Consider the following 7,516-nt stretch of genomic DNA (forward strand, 5'->3'; position numbering starts at 1 on the left):
GTCTTAACCTGTTGTGTTAGGTGAGGGTTACAGTGTTAAGATGAGGTAAAAGGCTGTTTCAGCTCTCCAAAATAACCCTTTTTTTGGACTCTTGCACTTTTGTTGTAATCAGCAGTATTTTTTGCTCTGCCTTGTCGGCTGGTTGGTTGGGGGGACATGACTTGGAAAGCATACTTAATTTTGGGTGTAATTAAAGATGTTACTTTTTTAAGGATCCTTATTTTAGAACTGCAAACACATGTACGGTGTATTGGCAGCAATAAGAGGTAGTTTAAATCACACCTACACATACTTACAAATACAAAATTGAATATGTGAATCCCAAAAGTGAAAATCAAACATTTGGTTCACCAGAGAGATTGACAATGGGAAGACAGAAGCAGAGAGAGGAGGGTGGAAGTCAGTAAGCCTAATGAGAAACAATGGAGAGAGACAACCAAACTGCCTGTCTGCATATAAATCATTTAACACAAAGTGCTGGAGAGACAAACACTCTGGGACGGCCTGCTTGAATGCAACCTGGACTTCAACGCAAACTTGCTTTTGTCACTCAGACAAGCAGTGCACTGAGCAGCTACATGCCGAAAGCTAACATTGCCCTTATCTTAACCAAAACACCAAGTCTTGACCATAAATGGTATGTGGGAACCTTTTTGTCCTCACGTCATCCCTAAATGTTGAGTAACATGCACACAATGAAAGCTAATGCCAATCCTTCCCTCTCTTTTCCTTCGTCTTTTTCTTTTACTCTTTTTCTCACTCACTTTGATTAATAGGATGTGATGTTTTGTCATCTCCTCTCACGTTTCACTACCTTTACTTTTCTCATTTGCTCAATTCCTGTCCATCATGCTTTCCTTCTCCTTCTCACAGTCCTACCATCATTGTTCCTCTCATTCCTCCCACTGCTCTTTGCCTAACTGGCTGCTTGAGCCTTTTGCTATGTTAGTCTAAAAATGTTAACGTTTTGACAGCTGCAACTTCATTCTCATTAAGTTTACTTATCTCTTACTGTTCCCGTTCAGCTCATGCACATGTATACCCTTCTTCATACCTTTATGAATCAATCGATATTTTTGGAATATTTATAAAACAGTGGTTTAAACGGGTGTGCTCTGCTGATATTGATCATCTGCAGGGCATGATATATGGTTTTTCATAGAAGTAGGGAACACTGAGTTCTCTGTGAGGTCTCTCTGTCTTTTTCCATTGTCTACTCTTTTCAAGCTGAAGACAACAGATAGCACAGTCATTTTTGGAACAAAATTGTTGTACAAAATACTTAATTTCTTTTTATGAACTGTTCTTTTTGCGGGGTGAAATATTGTGCACCACACATTTTCAGTCACTTAAAACATGGGTGCACAAGTTTGAATTTATTTTGGATTTTCTCTAATCCACAAAGGGTCAAAAGTATATGTACAGGCTCCAATATATGCATATAGTCACTTAAATCTTTTGATAATTGGTACTGAAGTTTCTACGATGTCTTTCAACTTGACAAGGCCAAGGCCTATTAACTTCTCATTAGTGATCATGATTGACTACAACTGGCAGTTTGCTCCTTGGAGCATAAAAGGGATTTGCTTAACAGCACTAACTGGATTGTCCAAAACTCAGATAAATGAAAAAGTTCAAGGAAGTCAGTGACAATCTGTGACACAGAATGGTAGAGTTACACAACTAAACAACTGCAGATTCAAGATCATAAGTTCAAACAATTGGACACAAGTTGTGCCACCACTTTCCTCAATGTCTGTAAGAAGACCCAAACTGTCACAGTCAGATGAGAGAAAATTGTTTAAAGAGCAGCCCAGGAACCACCACGGCTCAAGCTTGTCTGAAACTGGAAACAGCTGAAACACCAGTTTGAAACTCAGAGAAGTGAGTTTTACATTGCCACGGACTGAAAGGGTGCCCACCAAGTAAGAAGCCGCTGCTCCAAGATCAACACCTTGAAGCTCAACTGAGATTTGTAGCTGTCCACGTGGACAGGTCAAATGTCTTCTAGAGAAAATTCTTTAGTCCGCCGAGACAAACATTGAGGCAAAATTACAAAAGTTTGGAGGAATAAAGGCGAAACATTCCTAATCTAAGAATTCTGTACCAAATGGTAGTAACAGCATCATGCTCTGGGACTGCTTTGCTGCCAGTGGTACTAGTGCATTGCATAAAGTGGATAGAATAATGGAGGAAGAGGACTACCTTCAAATTCTTGAACTTCTCTTCAGATCAACAGTTGAAACTTGGACAATAGTGATTGTTTCAAAATGACAATAAGCACAAAAAGACATCAAACTTGGTTTTGGAATGAATAAAGCAGGCTAACATTAAGCATCTGGAATGGACTTCCCAAAGCCCCAACCTCAACTCTATTGAAAATGTATAGACTACATTTAAAAGCTGCCAAGAAACTCATTTAAATGCCAGTTATGCCAAAAAGAAACATCAAATATCCAACCAGAATTATGCCAGGAGCTTGTTGGTGGCTACCAAAGGCTTTTGGTCAAAGTGCAAGTAGCTACAAGACAGTTAACCAAATATCATTGGAGGCGTATGTTTATATTTGAGCCTGTGTGCATAAGTTTGACCTTGTGTGGATTAGAGATAATACATTAGAACTCGTGCAAGCAATTCTTGTTTTTTTTCTTAAAGTTGTTAAAGATCTATGCTGTGCGTCATTCCACACTCAAAAAAGAACAGCTCATAAACTCATCAGAAGATCTAGCTTACCATGCCCTTACTTCAAGTAAGCTAAATGGGGTGACAGATCACAGAGAGTAAATGATGCATGTAAGCTACATTATTTCTCATATGGTACCAGTGAGTGCTATTTTAATATATTGTCAATGAGCAATTGGAGCAAAATCAAAATCATTGTGTTGTTTAGCAGCTAGCTGTGTGACAGAGATTTGGTTCTTTAAGTGAAATCCCCCAGTGCTAAACACCATCATGTTTTTGATTTAGATTTTTTTTTACCTCTTCGGTCATATTGTATCACTAGTGCTCGGCTTTAAATGTATTAAAAGACACAGACAATTCATAAAAACTACAGCTCACTTGTTAGCTAATGTATCTTATGAGCCTACAGTTGATGCTAGCTGTTTAAAACACATGCAATGAGCTGAAAATACTATCAGAACGCTTACACCCACTAATGACAATGACAGCCAATAATACATTATTTTTTAAGTAGACAATATTTCTTTCACTGGTGTAGACTGGACTCTCTCTCTCTCTCTCTCTCTCTCTCTCTCTCTCTCTCTCTCTTTGTGTCACCCACTATGTGCAGAGATGCACCTAGGCCAACTCTGCTGTTCCATCAGTGCCTCACAATTAGTGATACCACTACATTAATAGAGTGCTAAACCTCCCCAGCCCCCCATTAGTTAAGGTACTTCCTTAACTGCTCAATGGGGTCAAGATCTTGTGGCTGTGCTGGTCACTCTGTTATTGCAGCATATCAGCTGAATGCCTCTACTCTAAATACTTTTCGCATAGATTGGTACTGTGCTTTAGTTAATTGTATACGATTCATATTTTGCTGAACAAATCTTCTACTTTACCATTTGAAAAACAAAACCACACTATCTAATTTCAGTTTCATGAAATCCTGTTTTTTTGTTTGTTTGCCCCCCTCCCCCAATCAAAACAAGAATGAACAGCTGACCAACTATGAATCTGGACAGCCATCCTTTATCATAATATTTATCTATGAATGTGAATGAATGATCCTAAGCCTGTTGGTCACAAATCTGTTTGCCTATCCATGTTAACTGTATGCAGATAAAATTGATTCTCTTTTTCTTTCTCTTTTGCTTTTCATCCCCGTCTCCTTTCCCTTCAGATTTTTCTTATTTCCTTTTCTCTCAGCTCTGCGTTCGGGCTCTGCTGAATAATTCAGTCGCAAGTTCGGACGTGTGCGCGTGTGTGTCTCTCTGAGAATGTGTCTATGTCTGCGAGTGTGTGTGTGTATGTGTGGAGGGGCACAGTGACGTGGGGAAGAGCTATTTTTGGGATTTGGATACGTGAATAGAGAGAAAATAGAGAGAGAGAGAGTCTGTGATGGATTGATTTTTTCATGCTCATGTTTTTTGGTCACGTGTAGCAGCTGATACTACACAAACCCTGCTGGAAACCTGCACTCTACCTGCAGGGCGTGCTGGCATACGCTCAAGCTTGCACATTCGTGAGCACGCTTTGGTTGTGAAAAGCAAGTCAGTTCTCACTGTTAAATCAGCAAGTGCCATTCGATACACAAACAAACTTCTCATTAACATAATGTAAAAGAAAAAAAAGGGAAAAAAAGAAAAGAAAGTCAAATGCTGCACTTTACATAGAGCGCAGACACACATACACACACAGCACCGTCAGCATCTTGTACGAAGTGACAACTCGGCTGTGTGTGGGTGATGAGGGAGAGGAGGCAGTGGCAGGGGTGAGATGCGGGCACAACATATGCTGTATGGAATAAACACGGAGGGAGAGTGGGCGGCTGTGAGGCCTTTACACACTGAATGATGCTAAGTGAGAGTAAGAGAGGCCAAGCAGGGCTAAACAGGCCTTTGGGTGCTCCCATTCGTTTGGCAAAGCAATCAAAGCTGTGTCAAATGTAAAATGTAAAACCTTTATTTTTGGTGCTGGTTGGACCAGCAGCATGAATTTGCTTTAATTCTGGAGGCATATTGTCTCATGTAAAGAGGCTTTGCAGTTAAGGAGGGAGTGTCACGGAGGAGCAGGGAGGACTCGGCACAGACTGAAATCTCAGAAAAACAGGTTTATTTACACACTCCAGGTGCACTATATACAGGTGAAGGAGAGGGGGGCCAGGGTCGGGAAAAGCGTCCAGAGTCACCAAACCAAGCACGAGAAATCTGCATACAGAGAACAAGAGTTAGCACGGAACTTTCACGGACAGAGCTCAAAACTGGCTGAGGCTAAAGTAGCACTGACGAGCGTTATTCAATAGTCCAGCGGCGAGGTGCTCTCAGTCACTGCCTTAAGTAGCGGGAGCAAACAAGGTGAGGAGCCACAGGTGATTGCCTACAGGTGGTGGAGGCCGGGAGCTCACAATGAGCTCCGCCCAGGCAGCGAGCAGAGAGAGAGGAGAGAGAAAAAAGACAAAACATAACATGTAGCCACACAGGGCCAGCCGAGCAGGCACGGGGACCATGACAGGGAGATACTGAAGGGATTATTTAAAATTACAAACTAATTTAAAGACCATTTAGTTTTTATTATTGCTGGATAATTCTTTAAAAAAAAAGCAAAACCCCCCCAAAAAACTTTAATCCATTCCTGTTTTTTTTGTTGTTTTTTTTACCCAAATCTTCCTAAAAGCAAAACTGAAAGCCCAGATTTGAATTGCTAAAAGAAACATTAACTGCAGTTCATAAGAATCTATTGAAATCGCATAATGGTGGACTAAAATGGAGCACTTCAGCCGTGTCTCTTATCTTTAGGGCAGCTGATTATCAAAATAATTAGATCGGTTTTAACCACACTGCTTAATCCTATTCATTTGACCAAATCAGTGCTTCTGAGAGAAAAGTGATAAGCAAGTGAAGAAATGAGGAAATGATTTGAGCTGTTTTGCCACTGCTGCATAATGGAACAGGACCCAGAGAGAGAGAGAGAGAAGGGGACGGAGGGGAAAGAAGTGAGGGATATAAATAAACTGACAGAGAGAAAAGGGAAGGCTGCTAAGTTACGGTTCAACATCTTCCTGTTTGTCTTCTTGAAAACAACACAAACTCTTTTTGGCACATTTTTGAAAGCCAAATATGTGTTTGCAACACTGGTATTCATAAGTTACTTTGGATGTTTGTCAGCAAGAAAACAAACAACAAATGGTGAATGTAGGATACCTAAAACATGGGCCTCTTTCACATAATGAGAGAAAGAGGCACAGTGCTCATCGTACCCCTCATTTATTCTTTTTTTGTATTTAAGAGTAAAAGTCAAATAAGCCACTATAAACAGTGAAAATATTATGTTTACAAACATTATAAACATTGCATGCTTTATCAGACATAAAATGAATGCCAGAATTCAAAACAAAAAACAGGCCCATGCTATCACACTTCCTTATCTTAATGGGGAGGCTGGCACCTTCCTAAAGGGTAGCAGCTGGTCTGGACTCCACTGGCAGACAAAAATAGCGTAGTGAAGTGATGTCTAGTGTTGGTGTATGTGTGTCCATGCATCATGTGTGCTTGAATGTCAGTATGGAAAAGATTAGATCAGTGGAGGGAGGGGCAGAAGTGTTTAGGTATTGTGATAGCAACACTGTGTGTGCTTTCAAATAATTACAATGATCTAATCTGCACATGTGCTCATTTGGCGCCAATTATTTTTCACAGTATTGTATGCCACTGTGCATCTGTGTACGTACAGTACAGTATGTGTGTGTGTGTGTGTGTGTGTGTGTGTGTGTGTGTGTGTTAGTAAGTGTGATTTCTGCCACTAACCTAGTTCCAAAAGGGCATACAGAAACGAAATACTGCAATACTCTCACACCCCTTTGTTATTCTTTTGCTGTATTCCTGTCCTGCACTCTTAGTCTCTGCCCCCAACCCCCCCACCCCCAACCATGTTGTTGTTTCCCTCCCCCTAATATTCCCTGCCTCCTTCTCTCCCTTTTATTCCCCACCACTCACTCCTTTCAATCATGTCTGTGCCCACAGGACAATTTCTTTCTTTCTCTCTCCTTTTTTTTACTCTCCCTCTCTTTCATTTTAACTCTCCATATATTTTCCTCCTCCCTAACATGCTGGCTCTCGATGTCTGTGTCCTCATGCTGACGCAGCATCTCTCTTTCCTTGTCTCTCCCTCTCATTCGATACTGAATGGAGATGGCATGATACAGATAGGGATGACTGATGGGCGTGCTCGGTAAGACAAAGGTGGACTGACGAGGGATAGGAAGACGGTGGGAGAAACTAAGCGAAAAGAAGGGAAAGCAAAAGGGAAGAGGACAAGAAAACAATTTGGGAGATGACTGGAAGCGGGGATAGTCGTATGTGAGCACAGACTTGTGTGAGAGAGGAGGCTTAACAGAGTAAGCTGGAAGGAAATATAGGCAAGGGTTTTACTGAGGAAGAGAGGAGGCAGGAGAAAGCAAACATAAGGCCTCTGTGGAATACTGTGAGTCTCGAGCCACGCCTCATTTCTTTATGGGAAATGGGTGCAGTGATTTATTGAAATCATGTACGAACATATATGGTCATACAGTAGACGACACAAAAATAGAGTTTGTACAATTCTAACAAGCGTGAAAGTCAATATTTGGTATAACCACCTTTATATTGTATTGGCAGTGTGTTTGAGATATTTTCCCGGTGTAATTCCATTCATTTTGACAAGATCTGCAGCACTACTTGTTGGCATGTAGCTCCAAACCATGACAGAGCCTCCACCATGTAGTCGTAGTAGCTGTAGACACTGTTTTACCTCTTTATGGAAGTCCTCTCTAAATGTTAATGATTACTTGCAGCAAAACAATTGTCTCAATATG

Source organism: Aulonocara stuartgranti (genome assembly GCF_965226115.1).
Source record: "Aulonocara stuartgranti genome assembly, chromosome: 4".
In the NCBI taxonomy this organism is placed as follows: Eukaryota; Metazoa; Chordata; class Actinopteri; order Cichliformes; family Cichlidae; genus Aulonocara; species Aulonocara stuartgranti.